The following is a 12,679-nucleotide window of genomic DNA, read 5'->3' as shown; positions in this document are numbered from 1 at the left end:
ATCTTGAGTAAAATTAACTTAATTATTAATTCTAATTTAAGTTCTAAGAAAAATATCCTAATTTAAATTAGTCTAAAATTAATTAACAAATTAATTTTCAACTTAAATATTATTTTTTTACTTAATGAAATATTAGAAAATATAAATTACTTACCAGAAATCACTATCTAGAATTTTTTTTTTTTTTTGAACTAAGTGTGTTTTTCTAAATTAATTTCAAAATAATCTAATGAAAAATTAATTTCATTTATTTTAAAATTAATTATGTTGCTAATTCAATTTTAATTAGATTAAACTAGCACAATTAGCCTAATACAATTATTTAAATAAGGCAAATGGACATTCACAATCGGCGTTGTTTATCGGGAAATTTACACTACATACTGTTTTTTCTTAGGGCTATTTTAAAAAATATGGGAAAAATTTTTAAGGTTATGATAAATATGGCATAAAAAGTAAATGTCACTAAATATGGCATTATCTAACCAATCAAACTAAAAATATGGTTTTTTTTTTTTAAAAAAAAAAATTGAATTTAAAATTCATAAAAAATAAAAACTCAATTAAATTACCATAAAAAAATATTAAAATTACCTTCATATTTATTTTTTTTAAATAAAACTATAGTGATCGCCGAAGTTGTCACTCGTGTTGGAAAAGTCACCGGAGTTTACTGCCGGCATCAGAAAAGTCGTCGGAGTAGCCACCAGTGCTGGAAAAGTCGCCGGAGTTTCTGCCGGCGCCGAAAAAGTCGTCAGAATTAGCATTGTCCCTGGAAAAATCACCAAGAAACTGGTTTCTTGATGAAGAAACCGGTTTCTTGGAAACCAGTTTCTTTGTGATTTTTCCTGTAATTTTACTGGTGACAATGCCAAGTCCGACGACTATTCTGGAGTTTGATGTCGGTGACGAAAAAATCGCCGAAGTAGTTGCCGGTGTCGGAAAAATCGCCGGAGTTATTGCCAACGTCAAAAAAGTCGTCTGAATTGGTATTGTCGCCAGCAAAATCACTAGAAAAATTACCAAGAAATTGGTTTTTTCATCAAGAAACCGGTTTCTTCACCAAAAAAGTAGTTTCTTCATCAAGGAACTAATTTTGTTACACAACAATAATAAAGATTATGAAAACAAAATAAAAATGATATACACTGAAAATAATTGAAACTAGTTTCATCAATCAACCAAATAGAGAAAAAAAATACAAAAAAATTACCAAGAAACAAGTTTCTTCATCAAGAAATTGGTTTCTTGATGAAGGAAAAAAACTAATTTCTTGGTGATTTTTCCGGTAATTTTTCCGGCGACAATGCCAATTCTGACGAATTTCCCAGAGTTTACTATCGGTACTGAAAAAGTCACCGGAGTAGCTGTCGGTGTATTAGTCGTCAGAGTTGCTACCAACGCCAGAAAACTCGTCAAAATTTCCATTGTCGTCAGAGAAATCACTAGAAAAATCACCAAAAAACTGGTTTCTTCATCAAGAAACCAGAAACCAGTTTCCTGGTAATTTTTCCGGCGACTAGGCCAATTCTGATGACTTTTCCGAAGTTTGCTGTCGGTGCCGAAAAAGTCGCTAGAGTAGCTGCTAGCGTCAGAAAAGTCATCAGAATTGGCATTGTCAACGGAAAAATCACAAAGAAACCGGTTTCTAAGAAACCGGTTTCTTGAAGAAGAAACCGATTTCTTGGTGACTTTTCCGGCGACAATGCCAATTCCGACGAATTTTTCGACGTGGGCAGCAACTCCGGCGACTTTCCGCCGCCGACCACTTTTCCGTCGACTTTTCCAGCACCGGCAGCAAACTCCAGTAACTTTTCCGGCATCAATAACAAATAAAACTTCCTAAACAAATAAAAACATTAAATATGGGATTTGAAAACCTAATTACATATATGTGGCATATCAAATACCATAAAAAGACCTAAAAACAAAAAAATACCATATAAATTGGTCAAACTTAAATGTGCCATATTTATCATAAGAACTTTTAAAATTCCATAGTAAGTGTAATTTCCTCTTTTTCTTATGTTATTTCAATTTTACTGTTGTAAGGGAAATATTACATTTTTACTGTTTTTTTTTTCTATACTACATATGTGTACTGTTTTTATTTTTTTTATTTTTTTTACTTTTTACTTTTCACAACCTGCCTATCCATATATTACATATACTAGATGAAAGTTACGTGTCGAGCCACGTAAAATTGGATTTTTTGATTTTTTTTTTTTTTTTATATTTCAATAACTAAAAATATTTGGTTAGTAATCTTTGTGTAACTAAAAGTATTTTATTTAATGAATGATTTATTTTATTAAAATAATTTTTGTGTCATTGTATTTAGTTAGTAAAATATAGTTATGTATATAAAATTATGATATGTACATTGATATTAATAATATAAAAGTATGTTAATCGTAATATTTACATAATCATAATGTAGTTATCCTTAATGTGAAGGAATAATTTATGATAAGTCATAACAATGTATGACTTTAACATTTATTATTTGTTTCTAAAAAATTAAAAGGAACAATGTATGCATTTAACATTCATTATTTGTTTCTAAAAACATTATGTAGCGAAAATTAAAGAAAAAGTGACATCTTAAAATAAAGGAAAAAAATTATTAAATAAAATCTGAATATAGAATACGATTAGAAAAATTAAACATAGCATAGTGAAACTTCATCCTAATCTTCTATCGGCTCAGCTGTTTGAATGGTGAATTGATTGTACTTTGAACGTTTTGAATCTACGTACAGCTAGATTATCCATGTTTTAGCCGATAATTTCTCTGTAAGTTTTTGAACAAACAACTTATGTTTTTGAAAGAATAATTTTTAATATATTTTTTATGATGATTAAGACAAGATTCATTACACTTTTATTTGCAAAAATATATTATATATATTTAACTGTTTAAATTTATCTCATCCGAATACGATTTTAATTAAACTGCAATACATGACAATATATATTCTGCACATCTTCGAACATCACAACATCTTGTAACTCGGTATCATCGTCGAGTTGTACATATGTCCTTGCACTAATAATTCATACAGAATATATTAGGGCTGATATATGAATATCAATTAAGTTCAAATTATCAAAATCCCAAATGATCCCATCCCATTCTGGCTTAGCTACAATAGAAGTAGAAGAAGAAAAGACTTCAAATCATCAATATCAATAAATATATATATATATATATATATATATATATATATAAAGGAAAGCACCAAATAGTTTAGGTGGCATCCTTTATATTTTTTATTCTATTTTCTCTATTTTTTAAGAGCTTAACACATTTTTTCAATAAAAATCAAATTAAAGCATATGAATGCATTAAATATGTAATAGTTAAAAATTATTTATTTATATGCACATTAATTTATAACATTTTAAAACTATTGGCATTCCTTATAAAAAATAAATATATTTAATTTTTATTTATTAAACACAAAAAATATCATATATTCATAACAAAATAGTGATTATACCTTAAAAAAAAAAAGGAAATCACCATATAGTTTAGGTGGCATCCTCAAAAAAATATTAATAATATTTCATAGCAATTTTATAAATTTATAATTACTCTTAAGAGCAATAAAATTGTATATCTATATTTTTTTCGTTCTTTAAAATAAATAAACAAAACCTCTTCAATCTATTTACATATATTATATATATATTTTATATAATTTTATTGTTGGAGTATGTGATAATGATATGGCATTCTATCATTTTTAGTATTGTCATTTTTCTATTTTATGGTTTTTCTAAGATTTATCTAATTTTATTTATGAGTGTCTATTCAATCTTATAACTCATATTCCATTATTATTATGTGCATATTCATTCTCGTAACTCCTATTCTATTATTATTATTAATTTATAATTTAGAAATTTTTTATATCTAATTCATTCTCATAACAATATATAAAGGAAAGCAAACAATTGAGGTGGCGGTCTATATATATTTTCTTGGCTATTCTTTGTTTTATTAATTTTTGTTATTTATTTAATTTGTTTAATTACTTTTTCTATTTGATAATATGTACATACATTAATATTTTCAGTTTTAATCTAAAAGTTTAATGTACATTTAATTATATAACTAAAGAGAAAGTCTAAACGTGATAATGTGTCTACATTCATTTTTTTAGTTTCAATTTTATTGTCTTTCAATACAAATTTGCCAATTATCTATTTTATTATTAAAGAGTAATTTATAAACACTATTATTCACAACCTTCCACCTCCCTAATTAATGTAATGAGACATAAAACTGAAAAATAATTTAAAAGAGATGAGGAAGAGGATATTAATGAGATGTATATCAAAGATCAAAAACCTAGCTTATATAAGAAGATGCATGGACCTTTAATCCATAATTCAAATTACACCTCCAATTTGAAAGCCTAAGAGTCAAGAGCTAAGGTATATCCCCCTTTTTTTAATTTTTTTTTTTTTTTATGGTTTTGTTAAATATAAACTGTTTTTTCATAATTTTAGTTTTTTATTTTTTTATTTTTTTCTTTCTCTAATTTTTTTGGTGTAACCATTTGAAAAAGTGGAAGAACTTTAGTAACATGATGATTCTCTTCTTAAGTGAGCCTTCTTGGTAAATTTAATAGTTTTTTTTTATTTTTTTTTCACTTAATGTGAGGTTAAATTCAGTCATAAAACTTTATAGCTTTATATAGCTTTTTATATTTTATATAAATTTGACACAATATTTTTGTATTACATATAAGTCGAGGTGCATGAAAATATATATGCTTTATTTGTTTTTAAATAAAATAAAGAATTAAGTTTTTTTGTACTTTTTTTTTAAGAAAGAGAGTTAGTAATTATATTTGTATGGAGTAATAGTTTATTTTTAAAATATATAATATAAATAATGATAATATTGAATAAATAAATATAAAATTTATTATCACTTTCATATACATATAAAAAATATATGAAAAGGCAATACAAAATGATATTTAAAAATTACTCAAAACGCGATATTAATTTTGTATTATAATTAGAAAATATTTATAAATGTCCAAAAAGAATATAAGTAGGATTTATATATAACAGTTGAAGCACTCAATAAAATTACATGTGTATATTATTATATAAATTATTCAATAAATATTTTATATTATAAATAATGAGCTTGATTTTGTAAGTTTTTTTGCCTTTGCTTGTAACAACTCCATGAATAGACGAAGAGAAAGGTAATTTATATATGTATGCAAAGTCTAATTTTTGATAAAAATAAGCCTATAAATTTACATTATATGTAATGTAAATAAGCTAATTAATTAATTAATAACTATATTTTAAGGAAAAATACAGCGAGAGGTATTTAAAAAATATATAATAATAATGAAAGGAATTAATAAAGTCATTTTTAATATAGGGTAACTTTATTATTTTACTATTAATATTACATGATTAAAATAAGGGGATTAGTGTGCATATAATCTTTCAATTTTTTCTCTTTATTTTTTTTTTAAAAAAAAAAAAATTAAAAGACATCATTTTATGACAGGATTGTCATGATTTGGAAGATTAGTTACAACACTATTGTGTCGGTTCAAAGTACAAAGAGAAAAAAAAAGAAATTTTTACATGAAAAATCCTTTTTACACACTTTATTACATAATTACCATCACACGCCTATTACTACATTTCTACTTACAAACTTATTTTTATTACACATTTACCACTTAGTCATCATTACATCCATCATCAATCAAATCCTACTCTCTTCCATCTCTTTTTTCATTTTCTATCAATCAATCCATCATTTCACTCTTTTTTTTTTTCTTTTCTTTTTTATTTTTAATTTTATTTCAGTTTTTAGTTTTTTATTTTTAATTTTATTTTCAGTTTTTAATTTTTAATTTTTTTTTCTATAACAATTCTTCTTTTTTTTTTTTATTTTTAATTTTTAATTGTAAAGCTAGTTTCTTATATATTGTTGCTTAGGTCTAGGATTGACTTCTATCAATCAATCCATCATTTCACTCTCTTTTTTTCTTCTTTTCTTTTTATTTTTAATTTTATTTCAGTTTTTAATTTTTAATTTTTAATTTTATTTCAGTTTTTAATTTTAAATTTTTTTACATAACAATTCTTCTTTTCTTTTTTTTTTTTAATTTTTAATTGTAAAGCTAGTTTCTTATATATTCTTACGAAGAAACGGACCTTGATAACATATGGAGCGACTGTGTAGAGAATAAAGCCAGAAAGAGTATAGAAATCATTGTGCTTCTTATGTATGTTTACTCAACAAATAATGCAGAGATTTCATTGTCAACGTTTAAGGAAAAAAGCTAATGTTAAGCCGTTTCGATGTTCGAACCGAGGTTTGTTTTCGGTTTCTTTTTGGTTTTCTCCCATATTTGAAATTTTACACCTTATATATGTATTTTTTTAATATGTTTTTTATCTAGTTGTTTCCTGTCCATTTTTATATCATCAATGGGTAACAATGAGATTTATCATGGATGTTGATGTTCAAAGAGTTTTTACTGTATTTTAGTTTGTATACAGTTGTTTTGTAGTTATATTATAGTTTTGCTACTTGCATATGTTATTTCACTATAAAATTAATATGCAACTATTTGCACAAAACTTACTATGTATAACTACTATTTTTTAGTCCCCATCAAATTAAATTCTTGCATAATATATAAACTATCATAAAACGATAATGCAACTATAAGGCAACTATTTGCACTTGCATACAGTTGTTTTGTAGTTTTTTTATAGTTTTGTTACTGGCATATGTTATTTCACTATAAAATTAATATGCAACTATTTGCACAAAACTTACTATGTATAACTACTATTTCTTAGTCCCCATCAAATTAAATTCTTGCATAATATATAAACTATCATAAAACGATAATGCAACTATAAGACAACTATTTGCACTTGCATACAGTTGTTTTGTAGTTTTGTTATAGTTTTGCTACTTGCATATGTTATTTCACTATAAAATTAATATGCAACTATTTGCACAAAACTTACTATGTATAACTACTATTTCTTAGTCCCCATCAAATTAAATTCTTGCATAATATATAAACTATCATAAAACGATAATGCAACTATAAGGCAACCAAAACAAAAAATAAATCAAAATGCAACTGTATATAACGTAGATGTATTATTCATGAGGTTTTTTTTTAAAATTTTTCACATCATACATTGTTTTGGATTTAGTGGGAGCTCCAGATCTGTTTGTTACAGATCTACATTTCATGAATATAGATTTCGATATTAGGGGAGTTATTTTGATCGAATAAAATAGAAAACAAATGTGTAATTTCAGTTTCTTCACAGTTTTTCTGATTTTTTTTTCGTCATTTTCAGTTTAGATCATTGCAGGTATTCTTTTCTAATTGATTTTGCCAGAATTAATAGTTGTATTTTTCTCGTTTTGGTTTCATTTTGGTTGTTTTGCGGTTTTGAAACGAGCGCGTATTTTCATCTTCATGGTTCGCTCTGTACAGCTGAAGGCTTAGTGCATGTGGTATTTTTGTAAATATTTGTATGTGGACTGTATAAATGTTTAATGGGCCGGCCCAAAGTATTTTTGTAATTTTTTTTCCTTTTTTGTATTTTTTTGTTTTTTTCCCAAAAAAAAATCCAATTGTTGATGATGAAGTTGGTAATGATGCAAATAATTAATTCAAATGTGTTTATCAAATTTTACGTTATTTTGACACAATATTTTTGTATTACATATAAGTCGAGGTGCATGAAAATATATATGCTTTATTTGTTTTTAAATAAAATAAAGAATTAAATTTTTTGTACTTTTTTTTTAAGAAAGAGAGTTAGTAATTATATATGTATGGAGTAATAGTTTATTTTTAAAATATATAATATAAATAATGATAATATTGAATAAATAAATATAAAATTTATTATCACTTTCATATACATATAAAAAATATATGAAAAGGCAATACAAAATGATATTTAAAAATTACTCAAAACGCGATATTAATTTTGTATTATAATTAGAAAATATTTATATATGTCCAAAAAGAATATAAGTAGGATTTATATATAACAGTTGAAGCACTCAATAAAATTACATGTGTATATTATTATATAAATTATTCAATAAATATTTTATATTATAAATAATGAGCTTGATTTTGTAAGTTTTTTTGCCTTTGATTGTAACAACTCCATGAATAGACGAAGAGAAAGGTAATTTATATATGTATGCAAAGTCTAATTTTTGATAAAAATAAGCCTATAAATTTATATTATATGTAATGTAAATAAGCTAATTAATTAATTAATAACTATATTTTAAGGAAAAATACAGCGAGAGGTATTTAAAAAATATATAATAATAATGAAAGGAACTAATAAAGTCATTTTTAATATAGGGTAACTTTATTATTTTACTATCAATATTACATGATTAAAATAAGGGGATTAGTGTGCATATAATCTTTCAATTTTTTCTCTTTCTTTTTCTTTAAAAAAAAAAATTAAAAGACATCATTTTATGACAGGATTGTCATGATTTGGAAGATTATCTACAACACTATTGTGTCGGTTCAAAGTACAAAGAGAAAAAAAAATCCAATTGTTGATGATGAAGTTGGTAATGATGCAAATAATTAATTCGAACGTGTTTATCAAATTTTATTTGAATTTCCAATTATTAATTTGTTCTGTAATTTTATAAATAAATAAGTGTTAAAAATAAAAGGAGAAAAGAGTCAAAATATAGATATGTTCCAATAATTGTAAAATATGTTTCATACTATAATATGTTCACTTATTCAATAAATTTGAACTTTGCTATTGCAATACATTATTTAAAAAATTCATCTCTTATTAATCTTACAATACAATACTATATTTTATATTACATCGCTCATTCAGTACAAAGATTATAATTATTGTGAAAAAACCGCGCGAAGCGCGGATTAGTGACTCTCACAATCTAATGCAATATATATAAATACGGATAAAAAATTAATATAGAAATAAAATGAAAAATATATATAAATAAAATAAAATAATAAAAGTGCTATTCATGGTCATGTTTTAATTTCAATATTATTACTTTGTTTATAATACACACATCTAAATGTTATATTTTAGATTATATCACTCAATAAGTATAATATATATTTATATAATTTACAAAAGTTGGACACCACCGCGCGAAGCGCGGCTTAGTTCCCTAGTTATACAATAAATAATCATTAAGCACATTTCAAATACATCAACGCATTACAAGGAAATAAAAAAAATTTAAAATTCAACAACATACGTGTAACTGAGAGCACATACCTAGAAAAAGATCAAAATGACATAAAAAACAATAATCAATTACAAACAAGAGTCATACAAACATAAATGGGTCCTATAAATATAAAATGCTACCTTAATGTAATTGAAAGATTTTAAAGTTTAAATGTCATGAAATAGAAACTATTTTATATATTATGTCAAAAAAATAAATAAAAACTATTGTCTTAAAGGCTAGAAATACTCATTTTTAGTTGGTACAACTGCATAAATAGCTAGATATAAAAATCATCATGAATACAATATACTGTAAACAACAAAATCATAAAGCACCTAGAAAAAGAACCCAAAGATAAATTATACATATTAAAATCTGTATAAAAGCTTCTCACCACCATGCAAAAATGTTGTTATAATAATCAAATATATCTACCAATTATACAAGACTTTTTAAGTAAGTGGCAACTTACCAAAACTGCATCAGAACTTGCAGACTTCTCTACGCTCTTTCTAGTGAATTATAATTTTCCATAGTTCTTCATATGTTGTAAATTGTAGCACCATGAAAAACCTACTGAAACAACACATAGATCTTTAATTGGCATACTCAAACAGAAGGTCATGTCTAAAATATTCTTGACCCCACCTTAGAATCTTGTAGTTTTGTAATATATTGTTTAATAGTTATATGTATGCATCTGTGTTGTTACCAGAAAACAAAATGAGCAATAGGAAAGATACACACATACGTCAAACAACATACCAAAAAAATTACACAAACAATCCCCTTATAAAGAACCTTCCATCCTTAATTACTCTCTCATTATGGCTCTTAAGTCATCTAGAATATCGAAAGACATAATAAAAATTGGGTTCTCATGCCCAAAGTAAAGACCAAACTATTGCACTATGCATAAAATAAGCACTAAAGCACTGGAGGAAAGGTGAAAATTTTCCTATAGGTAGAACCCATATATACACACAAACACATCTAATGATAAAATCCAAGGCAGAGACATGCCAACCATCTCACCTTAGTATGCCAAATCCACAACTAACATCCATCACAACTGCGCCATTCAAGAAGGGATAGATACCCCAAAGCCACTGTTGGATATAGGGATATGTACGCATAACAACACCTATCCATGGGACTGGAGTGCCTGCAAGCTGTCAAGAGAATAAAGGTACAAATTTTTATAAGAAAGACAATAAATTAACATTCCATTAAACTTTCTGTTTTACATTGCTTAATACAAATAGTCTTTTGGAGCTTAAGATGTTTCTAAATTAAAAAAGAAATATTAATTGGAAGAACTTGGTAAGTAAAAGAAGAACCATAAATTGTTACCCCAAAAATGACAACACACCAAAAAAGGCCAATATGAACGAAAGCTGCTTAATAGTTAAGGTCATTTTTAAGGCTTAATTTGATCAATATCCTATAAAAATAAACATTATCCAATTAATCTAAGAGAAACTGAATTTAGGAGTCTCTACAATAAAAGTATATGAAAAAGGTAAATAATTTCTCTTTGTATCAATCAATGAAAACTCTAAACGTAAACGACAAATAAAAGAGATATAAGGACAATAATAATAATAAAAAAATCAACACCCTCAATTGACTCCTTAGAGAAAAAAAATGTACATTTATAAATTCTTAATGGATTCCCACATATAATCAACAATCTCCATCTTGTCTCTGAATCCCCAATCACCCACAACACGATGTAGCACCATCTCCTATTTGTGGACACATCTTCACCCCCATAATTATCAAAACAACAAATAGTTCAAAATTTAAACATAAATTAAAATATAGTTTGGAATACAGTACTTGTTAGAATCTGAAGAAAAAACTCCAATCCATTTTATCTCTCCGACCCTTAAATTGTTTGAATCGTACGCCATTTTCTTAAATAGAAGAAGAGTGATTATAGATTAAACAAGCATTTAAAGTAGAGAATGATATGAGATAATTCAGTGTCAAGATGCCTAACCATAGAGCAAAATTGATATGTACACAGAATGTCAAAACTGTAAGGATCACAATCTACCAAACACAGAATTTGGCTGCTCTGTTTGGTGAATATTGATGCCGTCAAGTAATGCGTTATTGAAATCTCTGAAAGCTGACCCAAAGATATTCACACACAAAAATTAAAATGAAAGCAATGAAGAAAAATACACAAAAATAAAACTGTGCTTGAAACTCACCACCGCCACAATTAGGGTAGAAAAAGCCGCTAATATAACCCACTGGTCTTTAGAAACCAGCTCTCACATTCGTATAAGTGCTCGAGTCGCAGTCATTGGCCTCAGCCAAAATCCTAATTTTGACATCTTCATCATCCAACCTCCCCCAGTTTCCACCGGGCAAGATTGACCTCACAAAAGTCGTCCACCTCTAAAGCCACTCTTTCCGGTTAACCACCTCTGTTTCCCGGCATCCCTGCACATACTTGTCAGAGCCTTCGTGCACTAAGTAACAATTGATCGACACCGACTTAGTAAAACCAGCAACGGAACGCGTCTTCAATTAGATGAATGGATAGAGAGTACCACTTAGAGCTTGGTAGTAAAATAGAGAAGGGAAGGGGAAGATCCATGTTTTTTAGGATTTGTGATTATTTGAAAATCACAATATATGTTTTATGAGAAAAGGAAAATGTATATTAACAAATTTTTAATGGATTCCCACATCGTGTTCTGGCTGATTGGGTGATTTCTTCCAAAGAAGAGAGGATCGCTCGATTGGAAGAGTGGATCGATTGGGATTTTGAGACGTTCTGGAAGAGGCCATTATTGTTGCACTCCGATTTTGATTCCTTTAAAAGAAGAGAGTATCGCTCGATTGGAAGAGGCCATTGTTTTTTTGAGAGGCTTCATGGGCATCCACCTATCAATCGCTCGATTGGGATTCGGAGTGCGAATGAAGAGTCCACTGGTTTTTTAATTTTTTTTCTTACATTTTTTTATGAGAATAATAGGTTAACCAAAGTTAAAATGAGTAACCACTGGAAATGAGTAACCACTGGAAAGGAAGGTACCCCGTTACTATTATTACTGATCACCACTCTGGTCTCTTCTCGGTTTTCTTTGGTTGTGAAGGAGATAAGAGAATGGCTCTTATTATGGAACCATGGCACTTTCAAAATCATCATATTGTTCTTCGCGAACCCTGTGCTCTGCAAGAAGTCACTGAAGACTCGCTGCACCAGTCCCCATTTTGGATTCAATTACATAGACTACCTTTTTTAAGTAAATCCAAAGCCATTGCTATGTGGGCTGGGAACATTGTTGGCTCTTATTTGGATGTTGATGAAGACTCTCTTAATGAAGGTTGGGGACCATATCTTCGTTTTTAAGCATTGTTGGATATTTC

General features: G+C 27.0%; 1 long non-coding RNA gene across 3 annotated transcripts; it reads right to left on the bottom strand.

Annotated features, from left to right (window-relative positions):
• Positions 1–9,766: 9,766 nt before the first annotated feature.
• Positions 9,767–11,649, bottom strand: LOC133036696 (uncharacterized). 3 transcript variants are annotated; one of them, XR_009687277.1, is made up of 3 exons: positions 11,295–11,624; positions 10,325–11,208; positions 9,767–9,865 (listed from the first exon to the last, which is right to left on the bottom strand). It is a non-coding gene; the product is annotated as an uncharacterized LOC133036696 (long non-coding RNA). The 3 variants fall into 3 exon arrangements; XR_009687275.1 differs by having other exon boundaries at positions 9,773–11,208; positions 11,295–11,426; positions 11,512–11,649; XR_009687276.1 differs by having other exon boundaries at positions 9,773–10,461; positions 10,943–11,208.
• Positions 11,650–12,679: the final 1,030 nt, after the last annotated feature.

Source organism: Cannabis sativa, chromosome 4 (genome assembly GCF_029168945.1).
Source record: "Cannabis sativa cultivar Pink pepper isolate KNU-18-1 chromosome 4, ASM2916894v1, whole genome shotgun sequence".
NCBI lineage: Eukaryota > Viridiplantae > Streptophyta > Magnoliopsida > Rosales > Cannabaceae > Cannabis > Cannabis sativa.
Note: the sequence above shows the minus strand (reverse complement) of the source record. Positions and strands in the feature narration are given on the sequence as shown.